We start from the raw sequence: 16,247 nt of genomic DNA on the forward strand, positions 1-16,247 counted from the left end.
AATTTTCCGCTCCTGTCCCCACGGTCCATTCCATTTTTTCATCGGTCCCTAGGTGCATTTTTCCTGATAAAAAACCCTTATCAATCTGGCGAGCGGCGAGCGAGGGATGGTCTTGGCCTCGTCCCCCCAGATAAGACGCTCGCGCTCTCGGAAACACATGTTACTTTTTGGTCCGGATCCAGCAGGAGCAGGAGAAGCAAATCCCTTCTCGGTGCTGAGCTTTCATTAGGAAGTTATCTGGCGCCAGGACGCGCAGCCAGGCAGGTGCATTGCTCCCAATTGCCGAGCGGCAGTAAAAGCCAGATTAGCCCGGACAAATTTCTCTGAATAATGAGTGACTTTTGATGTCTCCGTCGGTGGTTTTACGGCCTCGCTTTATTGCTCCTTCGCAGGCCCCGAATTGAATGATAAGGCCGCTTTTATTGCTGGCCCACATACTTTGTCAAACACTTTTACGGATTAACGCGCGTGCCGTGCTCCTGGCTTTCCACTTCAAAAAGTTTGTCTCGGATTTGGATTTGCTCGGCGGCTGGCGGCTTGCGGTGACGCTAATGACTGTTCGGAATGCGACACACCTCGCCACACCAACTACCAAACAACTTTGAAGAGGAAACAAGAAAACGGCTTCTTTTCTGAGGAAAATATTTTTTTTTTTCAACTAACTCGAAACAGGTGAACTATAGAGACCTTAATGAGGTGCTGACAATAATTGAAAATTATTTGAATTGTTGGATGCAATAGCAGCTGATCCGTAGCTAGCCGTTTTCAATAATCAAAAAAGGACCTTGCTAAAGACCAAATTCAATTTTTTTTATATTTTCTCAATTTTTCAGCGCTTGAGCACATTTCCTTGCCAGATTTCTATTCGTCTCGTCGAGATCTGTCCAACAGCGTGTAAAGCCTTTTAGGGAAATTCTTTTTTGTGAAATACAATAGGATATCAAGTAAGCAGACAGTCCTCACCATTTGAAAAGCATGAAAACTTTGCAGCCAATTAACTTAATAATTTACGCTGCTACTTGAGTCCATTTTGGCTTCAACAGAATCCTAAGGGATCAGTTCATGCACTGGCAACAAGGATTTTCCAGGATTTTGCAGCATCAATCTCCTTTAATTGCGAACGGAACACGCAAATCGGAGAAAGCAGCAAAATGCTCCACGCTGATTGGCTGACGCAACGCGCATGTCAGCACTGTCTCAGCAGCTTTAGCTTAAATGTAGACACAGGATACTACAGTCGAATTGGGTCCTAGTTACTTTGCAAACGGTGAGTAAGAAGGATCCAAGTCGTAGACGCATATTTAAGCTTAAGCAATTCAGCTCACGCATGCGTAGTAAATTGCGCGGGATTTGCTGACATGGGCGTTGCATCAGCCAATCAGCGTTGAGGATTTTAGAGCATTAATAAATTACTGCTATCTCAGATTTGCGTGTTTTTATTTTCAAATAAATCGGTGTAAATCAAATTTTAACGTGTTTTTGCAGTAATGTATATATTTAGCTGCAAGTAGGCACCGAAAAGTCGCGGTAGCAGAATAGATAGCGATTTATCATGGAGGCAAATGAGACATGCGGCAAATTTTTGGACTTCGCTTACCTCTCCATTTTATTTTACTAAATCTACGAATCTTGCACGATTGACACCCTGTTTAAATTGAAAATCACTCTTGTACTTTCGCTATGAAAAAATTATAATGACTCTTCATTAAATTTTTGCTCCTGTAGACTCGCTAAACACACATTTACTCGTGGAGTCTGGAGTGTGCATTAAGTTGGAGACGCTCAAAGAAGGTCTATATCACGTGGAAATCGTGTTTTATTGATGGAGGTGGAGCATCAAGTTGCAAAGTAGTACGGCAAGTATATAAATTAAAAAGGATATGAAAAGTTCCAGACTGCTCGCGAGAAGGAGCTATTCCTGTGCGAATTCTTGGCGTCGTTACTTTTACTCCTCGATCCTTTGAAGAGGAAAAGAACTTGTGCAGCTGCGAGTTTTTCATCCCTCATGCGCTCATTTTAATCCTTTTTTAATCAGCGCCTGCGAAACAAAAACACGAGAGAGCGAGCGAGCGAGCATCAAAGAAAAGGAATTTTTGATGAGCGCGCGCCAGCAGGGAATAATTGCAAAAGCTGCTTTGCCAATTCCAATTTGGCTCTGATGAAACGACGATTTTGTCGCCCGGCCTGTATAATAATAAGAATTTGTTTCTTTCCAGAAGCAATTTCGGCCCCTCTAGCCGCTCCGGCATTATGCTAATTACTGTCAACGCAAGCCCCTTAATTCTCATAAATTTTTAAGTAGCCGCACCGCGCGCCGAGCAGCATTAATTTGCACCTCGCTGCGCCCTAATACCAGCTTCAATCTGCCGTGAAAGCGTAAAAACCGCAAACACAAAGCGAGAAACGCAGTCGTAAAGAGCGCACGACGCTTTGTGAATAATACATCACGCGCTTTGCATCGAACGGTTGCAATCTTTTTTTTGTGAAAACGAACGTTGAAAGAGACAGCAATAATGTTTTTATCGCTAAAAGCCTTTTTCAGCACCTATTTTGTTTCGGAGCCTCGAGTTTTCCTTTTAAAAAAATTTACTCTGTTAAAATCCACGGTAAAAAATTTGTTTAAACAGGGTTAAAAAATATTTTTCTTTTAATTAATTTTAAGTAAATGAGTGAAAGCTTTCGTCAAGCCCGATCGAATGAAAAGCCCCTCGAAAGTAGTCCTGGGAGTTTCCCCCTCCATTTTCGAGAAATCCCCATTTTGAAACCAACAAAATTACGTTTTAAAAATATTCCCACCAAATATCAGGTTCTAGCCTTTCATAATTGCTAAAAATGCATATTGTTGGATTCACGCACTGACCTCCCCAAATCAACTGGAGGGTTGAGAAGATTTTAAATTTAACCCTTTGAAACAAATTATTTAAAAATCAGGAATTAAATAAGATTTTTGGTGATATACCACCCGTGGTTCAGTAATAAATTCCCATGCATAAAAGCACATTAAAAATTGTATGAAATCGCGGAAAAAGAAATTACACACATACTGCCGGCGGAATTGGTGCGCCGAGGGCTGGTTTATATAGGTATGTCGCGCGGGCAATAATCGAGCCATTTCCACTTGGAAGCAGGCAAGCAGGCAGGGGTGTGCAGCCCGCGCCCACGACTTTTAATCAAATTCACGGCCATAAATAAATATCGCCGGGCGCCGAGGGTGCATTTTTGCCCTCGTGTATCACGCGCGCATTCCCTGCTCGTCTCGCAATGGGGCGATTTGTGTTCGCATCCCACGGCGGAAACGGTGGCGATATTGATTAATTGGTTCGCCACCACACACAAGCCGCAAGAAAGGAAATAATTACCTTTAATCGAGAAATTTGTTCTGCGCTGAGGGAAAATTGCAATTTTAGACGATAGGTTATTTTACTCTCCTTCCTATCGCAAATAAGCCATTTGAGCCCCACTTAAAATCATGTAACACACTCTAAAATTAGTTAAAATCGGCCAGAATTTTTGTGAAAAAAATAAATCACCATATATAATTTCCAAATTGGAAAAAAATGGAGAAAAAAGAATGTGAAACTTAATAATTTGAATGTTTTAGAGTTTGAATGCATCAATGGATGGCACTAGCGTTCTCTTTCAAGTTTCAGCTAAATTTATCACTTTTTCAATTAGTTATTTGGCTGGCTTAAACCACAATTATGATTCACTGTGAGCTTTACAATAAACTGTCATCAGCAGGGTTTATAAAAATTAATTTCCACGTTGAACAATGACGAAAAACTAATAACGAGTGGGCCGGAAAACGAGGCCGCGGCAATGCTGCCTTTGTGTCGAGCTGCTTTCCAGCTTTTTGCGGATAATTTTCGCATCTACAGAGCGGAAAAGTGCATTGTTTTGCTAATTAGCGCCGCAGACTCAAAAGACAATGTAATATAACATGAAAACGGCTTGCGAATGAAGCGTGGGCGCTCGTGCATGCATTAATGTACCTGCAGCCGGGCCGCGACGAGCGCCAAATAATAATCGAGTGAGTGTGCGAGTCGGCACCAAACTCAATTACGACTCTGCTCACTCCATACGCCATGCATTGCGCTCAATTACCATTTCGCTGAGCTCCAGTGTTGCTTTCATCGCTTGATTGATTATTTAAAACGCGGCCAGTTTCGACAATTGGCTCAAATTATTCGATGACACTTCAAAGCGGCGGGCGCATTTTTCTTCGATCCAGCCCCCATTTACTCATTAATATGTATTGCTCTGCGTTTCGATTCATTAGTTTAAAATTCGTCTGAACTTTTGACCTTCCACTCGCGGCACGTGCTGCCTGAATGACGTGCGTCAATCTTCTCACCGAATGGTTGACTTCCCACAGCACTTGAGCAGAAACCATTGGTCGGGAAACATACCTGGAACAAAAAAGGAGAAATTGTAAGCAACTATTCGGAGGTTAGATAATATTAAAAAAATGAAATCGCTGGTTTCAATTCTGGCAAAAAGAAAGTTTCAGAAAAGTCATAAAACTCTATTTAAACTTTTCTTTTTTAATTTGTATATTTATTTAACAAGCCGCTGTTAGGCCATTATGTTCAAATCACACGGAACAAAATTGCAATCTTCCTGTGAATTTTTTGTTTCTCATTTTTTTTTAACTTTGGACACGTGAATTTGACCAGTTTTATTAAATTTCCAGTTTTAAATTTAGAAATTGATAAAAATTATTTTCAAGAACGTTTCGCATTTTAGATTTAGCCAATTGAAAAATCGAATTGTTTTCCATAAAAATGCAATTAACTGAGCATTCGACAAGCCGTTTTTTCATGCATTGCAAGCAATAAAAGCTGCAAGAGCCATTTGGAACGAATTTGCAGTGTAGCAGAGGAATCAAAATTGATGAACGCGATGACGGCTGCGTGGTGGGCTGGGTCGGCGAATTTACAGCCGGCAGAGTTCAGTGTCAGCAAGCAGTAAATTATAAGCGATCGCGGGAGCAGTATAAAAGCAGCTCAGCGCGTTTGTCCCAAGCGGCCCAAAGGGACGATAAAATTGGCGCAATGGCCCCGGCTCGCTCGCAACTGCACCGAGTGCAATTTTATCGGCTTTATCGAGCCGCGTCGCGTCGCGTCGCGCCATATCTCGAGCGCTCGTTATAATTAGAGCCGCTACTGATCTCATAATAAAGGGGGAACAAGACAAGAGAGATACCTGCCTGCTCCTTCGATACCTGCTCTCTCGCTCTGCAAGAGACGGGGAATAATAATTGCGGGGTGCGTGTCGGAGAACAAATACACCCCCTCCCCCCCCCGCTGGTGCAAACGAGAGCCTCTCGGAATGCTTTGTCATCCGTCGGCGCGCAAATCCGTCTTATCTTACGCCGCATTGCAACTTGCTGTGATTGCGCCTTGCTTTTTGCTGATTGTGAGAACGTTCGCAGGTGAGATTGCTAAAAGGGTTGAGGGTTAATCCAAATTTATCGAGTGAATGTCGGCGTTGTACATTACGCCGTATAAACCTACACGAAACAACAGAAAGCTAAATTTATTTAATTGATTGTAAAATGCGCAGCCAAATGATTATATTTTAATTTTCCTCGGTACGTTGCTTAAAATTAAAATCAATTAAATACTATACTTGAAAACTTAATTTCAAAAGCAACAAAATAAAAACGCTTAAAATTCAGAAAATAAATAATGTTGATGTTCATTTGATCGGGCTTGATGAGAGGAATCCAATGAATACCCTAAATTTTAAAATGGTCCCCAAATAGCTGGACTTTGGCGGGTTTTTTTAATTTATCAACATTTCAGATCCACATATACATATTTAAAATTTTCCACTTTTATTTAGCTTGTATTTATATCAATTTCAAGAGCATAAAAATTTTAGTATTTTTCCAGCTATTTTGTTGTAGGCTCTTTGACCCTTTTCATCCGGCGAAACTTTGGAAACTCGCGTGGCAGGCCCAAAAATCAAACTCTGCGGACACAAGCGTTGAATTATTGATCGCGCGCAGGGTTGAGAATGACAGAGAACACTGAGTGCACGCGTAGCCCTCGAATTCGGGGGAAAATTACTCGTGCCGGCCGTTATATGAAGCGAATAAATAATTAAACAGGATCTTGTGCCCGTTGGCCCGCTGCTGCTTTTGCGTAATTGGCCCTTTGTTGTTGTTTACGCCGAGGCCTTTTGCATTCGACCCCCGCCGACGGCCATTACGCAAACATTGCGTGCACCTGACCAAGTGTGTGTGTGTACACAGGTAAGCCTGTTTGCCCAACCGTCTAATCCTCCAAGAGATCAACGCTGCCAATTGAGTCCAAATTCTCGGAAGCTGCGGGCTGAGCCCCAAGGCAGCACGCGACTTACTTTTCTTCTTCTCGCATTTTAATTTCGTTAGCGCATAAATCAGACGCCTTTGTAAATTAACGGAGGATGCATCAGCGAGACAAAATTAAAGCGGGGTGCTGCCTCGCACCGCGCGCTGCAAGGGGTGGAAATTGAGCTTTTAGGATGTGACGAGAGCGTCTGCACGGGGAAGAGCTGCAAGGAGTTTAATTTCAGCTCTGACAGAATCATTACTACTTGAAATAATTAAAATGTGGCAAAAAATTCGACTAAATTACAACTGTTCTTGCTTGAATTTTAAAAGGGATGTGAATTTTGGACATGCTTATTTCATTTTTGTTTTAATGCTGATACAAATTCACCTGGTTTTCTTAATCTAATTGCATTTCCAACCCTTCACACTTCAACACTTGGAGCGAATTTGAAACTTTGATTAGCAAGTCAAAACGAAAAGTTTGCGACGAAAAACATTTGTTTGCCTAACCTACCAAGCCGAAATCGTGCTCTGCCAAAGTTTAATTGCACCGATTGCAGCCGTTTTCTGCTGGAAAAGCAGGGTCTGGCCTGGACGCGGCCCGTGCGCTTGTATAATGAAATCCAATTAATCGCGCGTCGCGTCTCTCGTTGTTCACGCGTTTTGACTCTTTTCCACGCGCCTGTCGAGGGGATAATTGATAAATGGAGGCGCTCGGGATGATTTCTCCTGGAGGAATTCTGGATCGCTGGTTGGGGGGAAAAAACAAAGGCGCGTCGAGCGTGGATTTAATTAACACAGGGCCGGGCTGCTCGTTAGCCGCGCGCGCTGTTGTTGTTTCGGCATTGTGTGTTGTTGTTGGCTCGAGAAACACGACCAAATGAAAGAAATTCGGGCCACGGCCTGACTGACACTTTCGGTGCTCCGCGGGAATTCAAACGAGGGCAGCATTTTTTTGGGAACTTTTTGTTCTTTTTTAAGAAAATGTAGGTACGAAGAGGGTGCTCCCCGCGCTGAAAACTCGGAAATTCTGCCGCTGTAATATCCGCATGAGACGCCCCCGGTAATAATTGTTCCGAGGCAAGCCAAGGTGCAGGAAATTTGGTGGAAAATTGAGTGCGCCTCGTAAAATGGAATAGCTGAATTTTTGCCTTGTTCTATTTTAGTATGATCCTTTTATTTCCTCTTTTTCTTATCGGACATTACGCTGGAAATGGAATTTCCAATCGATTGGGAGTTTCAACGGTTTTTACGATCAAAGAGAATATGTCAGCCTTTTCCTGATATTTTTCTTCTTTACTTTATTGCGAAATTTTTCAACTCAGTTAATTGTGAGTGGAAGAAATATATTTATTCCAATACGTTACCAAAAACTTTCTTAACTAACTAGTTTAATTAGAATCAATCAATTTTTTATTTTGGCTAATTTTTTTAATATCAACGGCCAAACTGAAATTAATTGTTTGTTTTAGATAAAACGTAATTTAATTGAGTTGTACTTACAGTGTTGAAAATTAAGTTCTTTCTCTTACGAATATCTCAGGTGGTGAATTACACATTTTATAGGTTAACTGAAGCTTTGTGACAAAATATTTCAAAAAAATTCCCATGAAAAGTAGCAGTACATTTTATGATGCAGAATAATGTGCAAATTCGCTGTTTGCATTGGACGCGTCAAATTGCGTGTGTAGTGTACACATGCGACAAGAAGTTTATTACGCATTCATGGAGTGCGCCGCCGCTTGCTGGAATTGTCGCTTTTCACAGCAAGTAGAGAAAAGCCATGCACGTTCATAAACAAAGCAGCTTTTTCCCAACTCTCCTAAGTACGTGAGTAAATAAATAAACAAACAAGAACAACAAATGCAGCTGCTTTTTATCACCACGAGAGATAATTATTCAAGCAAAACTTGCCAAGCAGCAGTTTGGTTTTTATCAAAAGGAGCATATGCGCTCTCAACGCGATGATCACGCACTAACTCTCTCGAATTATCCGGCGCCCGTTTTAATTTCGCTCTTTCGCCAGCGAAAAAACGCTCTTTTCCAGCAGCAGAAGCAGCGCTTGGCTGATTTCCATACGTAATTTTCGCGCAAGAGAGAAAGAAAAAGTGGTGCTGGCACAGGGTCTGCGGACGCGACCGCCGCTGCAGTTCGCACTCGAGTGCCTTGTTTACTTTTTTCATGCATCAACCCTTTTGGCGGCGGCAGACCTTTTTCAAGAGGCTGTGATTTCGGTAGAGTCGCGCAAGGAAAAAAAGAAAATAACGTTGGGACGGCGTGTGAACGGGGCTGCCGGCGGACTGATGAAAACGTTTTCCCTCGCAAGCTAAATTTTTAATTCAAGCACCAACGTTCACACCCAAGGATTTTTAGCATTGATAAATCCGGGTTTGATGTAGTGAAATAAATGTTAAGTAGTTTACCGCTAGACTCGAATTGAGAAAACGAAAATTTTGTTATTAAATTAAAAAATTTGATAAATAAGAATAAAAATTTTAATATTTAATGGAAAAAAACGAAAAACATATCGTGAGTCAAAATATTTTAATAATTTCAACTGGTCTTTTGACATTAAAACTTGAATTAAAAATTGGAAATAAATAATCGAATTCATACAATAAATTTTTGAATTGCTCCTAGGAAAAATTCAATCTTTGACAAATAAAAATAAACAAAAATCATTCTGGCCGCAAAGTGGCAATCTGCAGCAGGTATAATGGTCGTGGTTACGTGAGAAATGTAGCAAGCACAAGCGGAGGAGAGCGAGCAGGCCGGCGCCGCGCACAAGTGATAATGAGAAATTCCAGGCCCGAACGAGAAAGGGAATTCTGGTCACGCCAGGCCATTATTGACTTTCATTCGTGGCTGAAATAAAGAGGCCGTCTTTCGCATTTTTCGCTGCCGCCACCAGCGGAATTTATGCACACGGACCATTTTTCAGACGCTATTATTAAATCAAGCGCGTGTGTTGCCTGTTAGTTGGGCTCGGCGGCGTGAAATATTTTTGTTTGCGCACCGGCTGATAGGTGTTAATTTATCTGACGGCTAAAGTACGACAACAAAACCAGCTAATTAACACTTAGTGTGCTCCAAGTGAAAAATCACCCTTGGCAACGTTTTTCAGCCAACTGAATTTTATCAACGAATTAAATCATAGTTTTACTGATTTAAAAAAATAAATTAGAAACAATTCTTAAAAATTCGCTAGACTTTATATCAGAAAGAAACTGTTGAGAAAGCCACAAGCTTTTTCTGGCAATAATAACTTTTTGCCGCACGTGAGTAAATGGATTAGGATAAATCCATTTGAAACATTTCCGCTCGGTCTCTCCATTTACAACTGGCGGCCAAAAAAAGAAGACAATGAAATCCAACGCGGCGAGATGAGATTTGCTAGAAACAATAAACCTATTCATCAAGCTGTCACGCGGCTGCTCCTTGCAGTGAATCGCTGCTCGGCTCGCCGACCAGAAAAGCAAATCGAGTGCAGACGAGACAGCTCTCGCCCCAACGAGCACCTCTTTTTCCTTCAATCGGCATTTTTGGGCCTGCTTAAGCATTCCGACCGGCGTGTCATCACGTTTTTCTCTTAATTTGCCCATTCGTCATCATTGTTCTCCCATCCCCTTTCATTAATTATTTGCTTTGTAATACAAAAAAGAGATGTTTCCCCAGCTCTACACAAATGAAATTAGGGACAAAACGTTGCTTACGAGCAAATCCAAACGGGGAAAATCCTCGCAGGGATAAAAAAAAACTCCATTGCCTTTGTTTCTCGTTTCCAGATACCTGAATTTGTGTAGTGTTTTTCTATACCAAATCTTTTGTTGTAACCATAAGAATTGCAAAAAAACTGATCTTCTTAAAGACCGTCTTTGATGAAGTTTCTGAGCGCACCGATCGATTCTTCAGGGTCGAATTAGGTAAAGTGGATCTTTTTCCGACCAAAAAGTGTAGCGCGACGAGCTAAGCACAAGTACAACTTTTCCCCGCCAAAACAATTTGAATGCAAGAAGTGCGCATGCGTGAGAGCTGGTTTGAGCACTTGCAGAGAGACCGCCCGTACGAATGACTTCTTTGTCAGATCCAGCCAGCTCTTACGCATGCGCACCTCTCGCATTCAAATTTTTTTGGCGGGTAAAAAGTTCTACATTTGCTACGCAAGTCGCGCTCGACTTTTGTGCCGGAAAAAATATCCACTTAACCTAATTCGAAACTCAAGAATCGATTGGTGTGCTCAGAAACTTCGTCAAAGACGGTCTTTAATAAAAAAACGATTTTACCTGTAAAATATATGTTTCTATCCCCATAAAACATCTGAAATCCAAATAGTGTTTTCACTTGTATCATTTCCATATCAAATATCTGCTGGAAACACCTATTTTCCAAATAAAAGAGGCATAGTACGGTAAATTCCGCTTTCGAATGACTTGCAGTGCACGTGCACCGACATGGACGGGTGTGAATGTGTGTATGTCTATTGGAAGCAGATGCAGAGACGTAAAAATGTTCATACATAAAGCATGCCGCGTGCAGTAGCGCTCTCGCTCGCTCTTTTATTGCCTGCGCGCGGCGTGAATTTTTTCTCTTTTTATTTGTGGGGGTGTCTGCTGTCTGGTGCTCTCTGGTGCGAAGGTATTTAGCGCCACAATGGAGATAAGCGCGAGCGAGCATCTGCTGCGCCGCTTCATTGTCAGCACAAATATAAAATCTCGGCGGCTCAGCTGCTTTCCGATAGAAATATAAACTTCCCCTTTCGAATATTTTAAAACGGTTTTCGGAAACAAGGAGAAGGATTGACGAACGAGTTCGACATCTGCTCTCGATTTGTGAAAAATCGTGCTGCGGACATTATTTCCCGTTTCGACTGTTTTCCCATGTAGAAATGTCAAGCGGGTGGCACGCCCGAGGGGAACGACATCATTGATCATCCGTCGCTGCTCGGATGAAAAAAAAATAAATCCGCCGCTGCTGCCACGATCGAGATGCAATAAAATAAACGTTTGTCCGCGTCCTTCTCCCTCATCACCGTGGGTTTTAAGGTTGGATTTGACTATAAAGGCAGACAGTTAGTGAAAAATAATTTCCCTTCAGGATTTTGAAATAGTTAAAAACTGTATATTTGTCTACGTTTGTAAAATCTGGAATATTTTTTACACTTTTTGGACGTTTAAAAACTCCTCAAAAATTGGGTTTTTTTAGAAAAAAAATTGCCCGGAATGGTGCCTTTTGTCACTATATGTATGTGCTTTCTATTTTTTTAATTTTTGACAAATTGTTTTTAACATGTATATATGTACATTTTTTTGGTGAGAATAAACAAGCAATAATCAAAATCTGACTCCAGAAGGGAACTAACTTGTTTTTATTTGTAGTTTTGTGCTTTGATTTTGACTTTCAATGAATAAGCTTCATTAAAAAACATGATTCTTGTGGTTTTAGGGTAAATTTAGGTAAATATTCATGCAATTACAACAGTTTATACGCTCTTTTCTTGCCTTGTTTTTTTTTCTTCAGAATAATTCTGCAAATCCTGGTGTCAGCACGGCAATCATTTCCCTGAGCAACCACGCGACTTTCTGTGTGTTTTTACGACCATCTCAAATTAGCATTCACGCCAGCAAACGAGGGTGAGAAGAGCGAAATCGGCGATTTGTTGTCGTCGGAATGTCTCACTCGAGTATGGCAGTACGTGCGTGTGACTTTATGTATTGACCGCCGAGGCAGTTGCGAACTTTTTTGCCCTCGCGCAAAAATATCACCGCCTTTTTGCTCTCTCACTCGACTCTATTTTCGGCCCAAAATCGCATTTTCCTCGTGGCTGACTCACGATCGCAACGCAGTGTGAGGTTCTCCGAATATGTATCTAAGCTCCGGGGAAAGTGTCTTTCTCTGAAAAGATTTTTATGAAAAGGATGTGTTTGAGGAAAAAATGGTTTCTCGCTTGTCCAATGGTAACAAAATATGGAATGGAAAGGAAAGTAATGAGGATTTAGTTATGATGTTTTCTGTATTTTCATTTAAAACCTCAATATTTAATTATTTATCTGCTCAAAATATCTCGAGCAAATTCACCAGCCGTTAATGTTCGAAGCCACCAAGATATGCGCCACCGTATATTTTCGATTTTATGGCATGGCGCTGTGACTGAAGAATGAATTCTTTTGACGTTCCGAAAACCAAAATCGGTCCAGCCATTCGCCGTACAGTCCTGAAAACTATTTTTTTTTAAAAAAAAACCTTTTCCGACGTTTCTACAGCGAAAGGCTGGATTGATTTTTGTGTTCAGCACGTCTAAAGAAATAATTCTAGAAGCAGAATGCACAGCACCAGCATTAAATCTGAATTTAAAAATAATAATTCTAGCCCAAGACCAAAATATGGAGGGTAAATTCTTTTGTCCTGGAGAAATAATTTTGGGATGAAATAGAGCGACCGGTGAGCCGTGTCCGCATTTCTGCGAAACAAAAACGAGCATATTCTCTCTCTTTCTCGGCGAGATCTTTTCAATTTCTCGCTCGACGAGATCTTTCTGCTTTTGTCCGAGTCAAAGCGCATGTGTTCTCTATTTACGATCTGTCATATCGGCTACGGCTAGCTCTTTGGTGTGTTCACAGAGCCGTGTCAAAGCACTCGGCGCTGATCCGAAAATAGAGGAAATAAGCTCTATCATTGCGCGGCGCTGGGATTTGTGCAGCCAGCGCCAAAATCGATGCATACACCCTCGGCTTGCAGCAAAATCAAAAAAGTTTCTGCGTAATCAACGAGTTTAGAAGAACTCCTTTGACGCGTGTTATCTTTGATCATTTTTCCCTCTGACATAAGTTGATTTTTTTATTCAAAGTAAATCAGATTTGGAACAACTAAAAGGAAATTCAATCTGCAGTATTTTTGCTCCCTTTGCCATATTTTTGCTGATAAGATGTAGAGGGCGTGCTCTCTCGCCCATTCAGATTTACGTCGCCGTCGTAAAGAACAAAGGTGCGGAACGCGCGAATGTTAAATAGAAAATTAACGCTTCATAAAGCTCGCCGCACGGGCGGAGGAATCAGCCACGCCCGCTTGAACAGCCAACACTTTGGTTTTCTGCTCCACCTCCGGGATTTCGCCGGCTGCTAGAGCAAAAGCGAAATGGAGATATTGATTTTACAACTTCACATTAATTTAAAAAAATTATTTATTTCAGCAATCTTAAAAATGATTCGCCGCTGCATTTTCATTTAAAATGTCCTGCTATAAAAATGTTCTCAAACTATCAATAAACTCTATTTAATAAACGTTTACCTAAATTTTTCGATTCTGACTTTTTTTAATCTATATAAAATTAAAAAAATATAAAATTAAAAAAAAATCCCCAGAGATTTTTCAGCAAATTCCCTACTTATATTCACCTTTTCCCTTTGCAGACTTTTCCCCTTCAGAAATGAAAGCAATGCAAAAAAATAAAATTATGTTCATGCAAATTGGTGCCCGTAAAAAGGTGATTTCTCGTCATCGCGATCCAATTAAATTGCCGACAGAAAGAGAAAGTTCTTCTCTAAAAGAAAAGAATTTAATTGCTGCCCTTTTTCATTTCCATTTCCATTTGGTGCTGCGATTCTTTTGGCTGGCTGGAAATCAGACTGATTATCTGATTTGATTGCAAAGAACGTAATTGAAACACGCGCCACCCCTTCCTTTTCTGCCTGGAATGCAGAGTGAAAGTGTAAGAGAGCAGAATTCAAAAGGGAGGAAGCAGCCAGCCGTGTTTCTCTGTTTCTACAAAAGATTGGAAAAGCGATTTTTGTTTCGAGTGCGTGCGTGTATAGCACACACACACAGCAGTGGCAGCTTATAAGCCGGCCAAAATATTGATTGTTGACACAAAGCCAAGCGAAAAAGAGCGCCAGTGAAATGCAAACGGCCGCGGCTGCATATACATAGGCTTTGGGGGAATTACAACCGAGTAAAATGCTTGTTTGGCAGGCGCACAACTCGAGGGAGCGAACAGCGAACTCTCTTCTTGCTTCAGCCCACCGCCGAGGAGAAAAAAAATATTTAAAATAAGCTATAATGATGATGTCTTGTTTTTTTTACAGTAGGCAATACGGAATTCAACATTTTCTGGGCTGCCTTTTTATTTTTATAAATTGTAAAAAAGTATTAATAATTTTGGAAACAATATTTACATTCAGGTTTTTCAAGTGCCTTTTCACTCTTGTTAGTCTTGTTTGATGTATAATGCAAATAAATAAAATAATATGGTGTAAGAGGAATAAATAAATAAATTATGTTGTATTTTTTCTCCCAAACTACTGCCAAGGGAATTCTTTAGGGTTTAATTTTGTTCATATTTTACTTCCAGAAAGTCATGACGATGATTTACAGATTTATTTGTATCCTTTGAGATTATCAATATTATTAAATTGCTTTCTAAATCAATGAAGGAAACACTTATATTTTTATATTAAAGCTATAACAGATAAAAAATCAAAATTTGAACTATAATTTTACAAGAAAAAAAATTTGTTCTCTATAAAGGTTAAAAATTTAGAAAAATTAAACATAAAGGATTACTACAATTAATTTTAAAATAATAACCTTTGTTATGTTTTTTGTTTTTTGCCTGGTGCAAATGGAGTATGCAACGCGCTGGGCAGCCGCGTCGTGCGGGTCGTCGACGTTCTCTCTGGCCGGTGATTCCATTATTTCCATTAGCCTTTGGCGCGTGTCTGTCTGTATTTGCAGTGCATAATATGTGCGAGAAGGAAGGAGGAGTGCTGCTAACTAAGCCGGCAATTAATCGGCCGGCCGACTAATTGAGCCGACGTGCACCTCTGTCTTCATTCGTGTGACACTGGACACGCAAATTGCATAATTTACTGCAGACACCCGCCACGATTAATGTTTTCGCACGGCATCGATCCAAGCGAGTGTGAAAAGGGACGGGTCACAGAAATTATTTCAGCCAAAATATTGATTTTATCTACTAAAATGGTGGATTTGCTTCGAAATCATATTTTCAGTCTGGAAAATTTTCAATTTTAACCCTCTGAATGCAATAATTATATTTTTATATAAAATGATTTTTTAAGGCTTGGTAAATTGAAAATATTTATTTCTCGTCTTTGATTTAATTAAAATGAATTTCCCGAGTTTTTTATTGAATGAAAGATGCATTAAAAATATCATGTTGAACGTAATTAAAACCAGGCTTAAAAATATCATATTAGACCACATTTTGGCCTTTTTAACATTTCATATTGAATCAGGATCTTAAAACTTAGTGATTCTTGACTACCCCATCAATGCCACAGTCAGAATAGTGAAATATTGGCTTTGCACTCATCCTGCAGCATGCAACAGACAGTATTTTAATTAATTCCCGCCAGCCCTGCGCGAAAATCTGCTCGCGTGGAGCAGAGGGAAGTGATCACGATACTGTCAAAAGATCCTCTTTCGCCAGATGAACTCGGTCGGCTTCTTTCCCCGACTTGGCGGATAAAGAGAGAGAGAGACAGACAGACTTTGCGACTGGTGCGCCGCGGGCTTTGAATATTATTCCGGATTCGGCATATCGCACACTCGCCGGCTGCCTGTGACACTTCTCTCTTTCGCCTCTTTGAAGTTCAATATCATTTAGGCCGGCTCGTTTGAAGCACGCAGCCATCACACATGGCTAGAGGCTCGATTGTGCAGCCAATGGCCTGAAAATTCTTCGCAATTCGGCGAAAGCGCGAGGGGGATTTTGCTAAGGACTCAATAAAACGTAATAAGCCCCGGGCGGGCAGCATCAGCCGGCGCAGGTGCGTCTTTTCCCGCACTTCTTTGTTCCTTATAACTTTGAATAAGCATCAAGAGTGCCATTTCCAATTTCATTGCTGATAAAGAAAGCGGAGCCGATTAGGAAATGAAAAGGTGCGTTTATTAGCCCACGCGCACCTCATCA

At 40.8% G+C, this 16,247-nt stretch overlaps 1 protein-coding gene across 2 annotated transcripts in view; it reads right to left on the minus strand.

Annotated features, from left to right (window-relative positions):
• Nucleotides 1–16,247, minus strand: part of Trim9 (E3 ubiquitin-protein ligase Trim9) — a 147,107-nt gene that overhangs the window by 56,951 nt on the left and 73,909 nt on the right. The gene's annotated exons all lie outside the window — the stretch shown is intronic.

Source organism: Cloeon dipterum, chromosome 4 (genome assembly GCF_949628265.1).
Source record: "Cloeon dipterum chromosome 4, ieCloDipt1.1, whole genome shotgun sequence".
Lineage (NCBI taxonomy): Eukaryota > Metazoa > Arthropoda > Insecta > Ephemeroptera > Baetidae > Cloeon > Cloeon dipterum.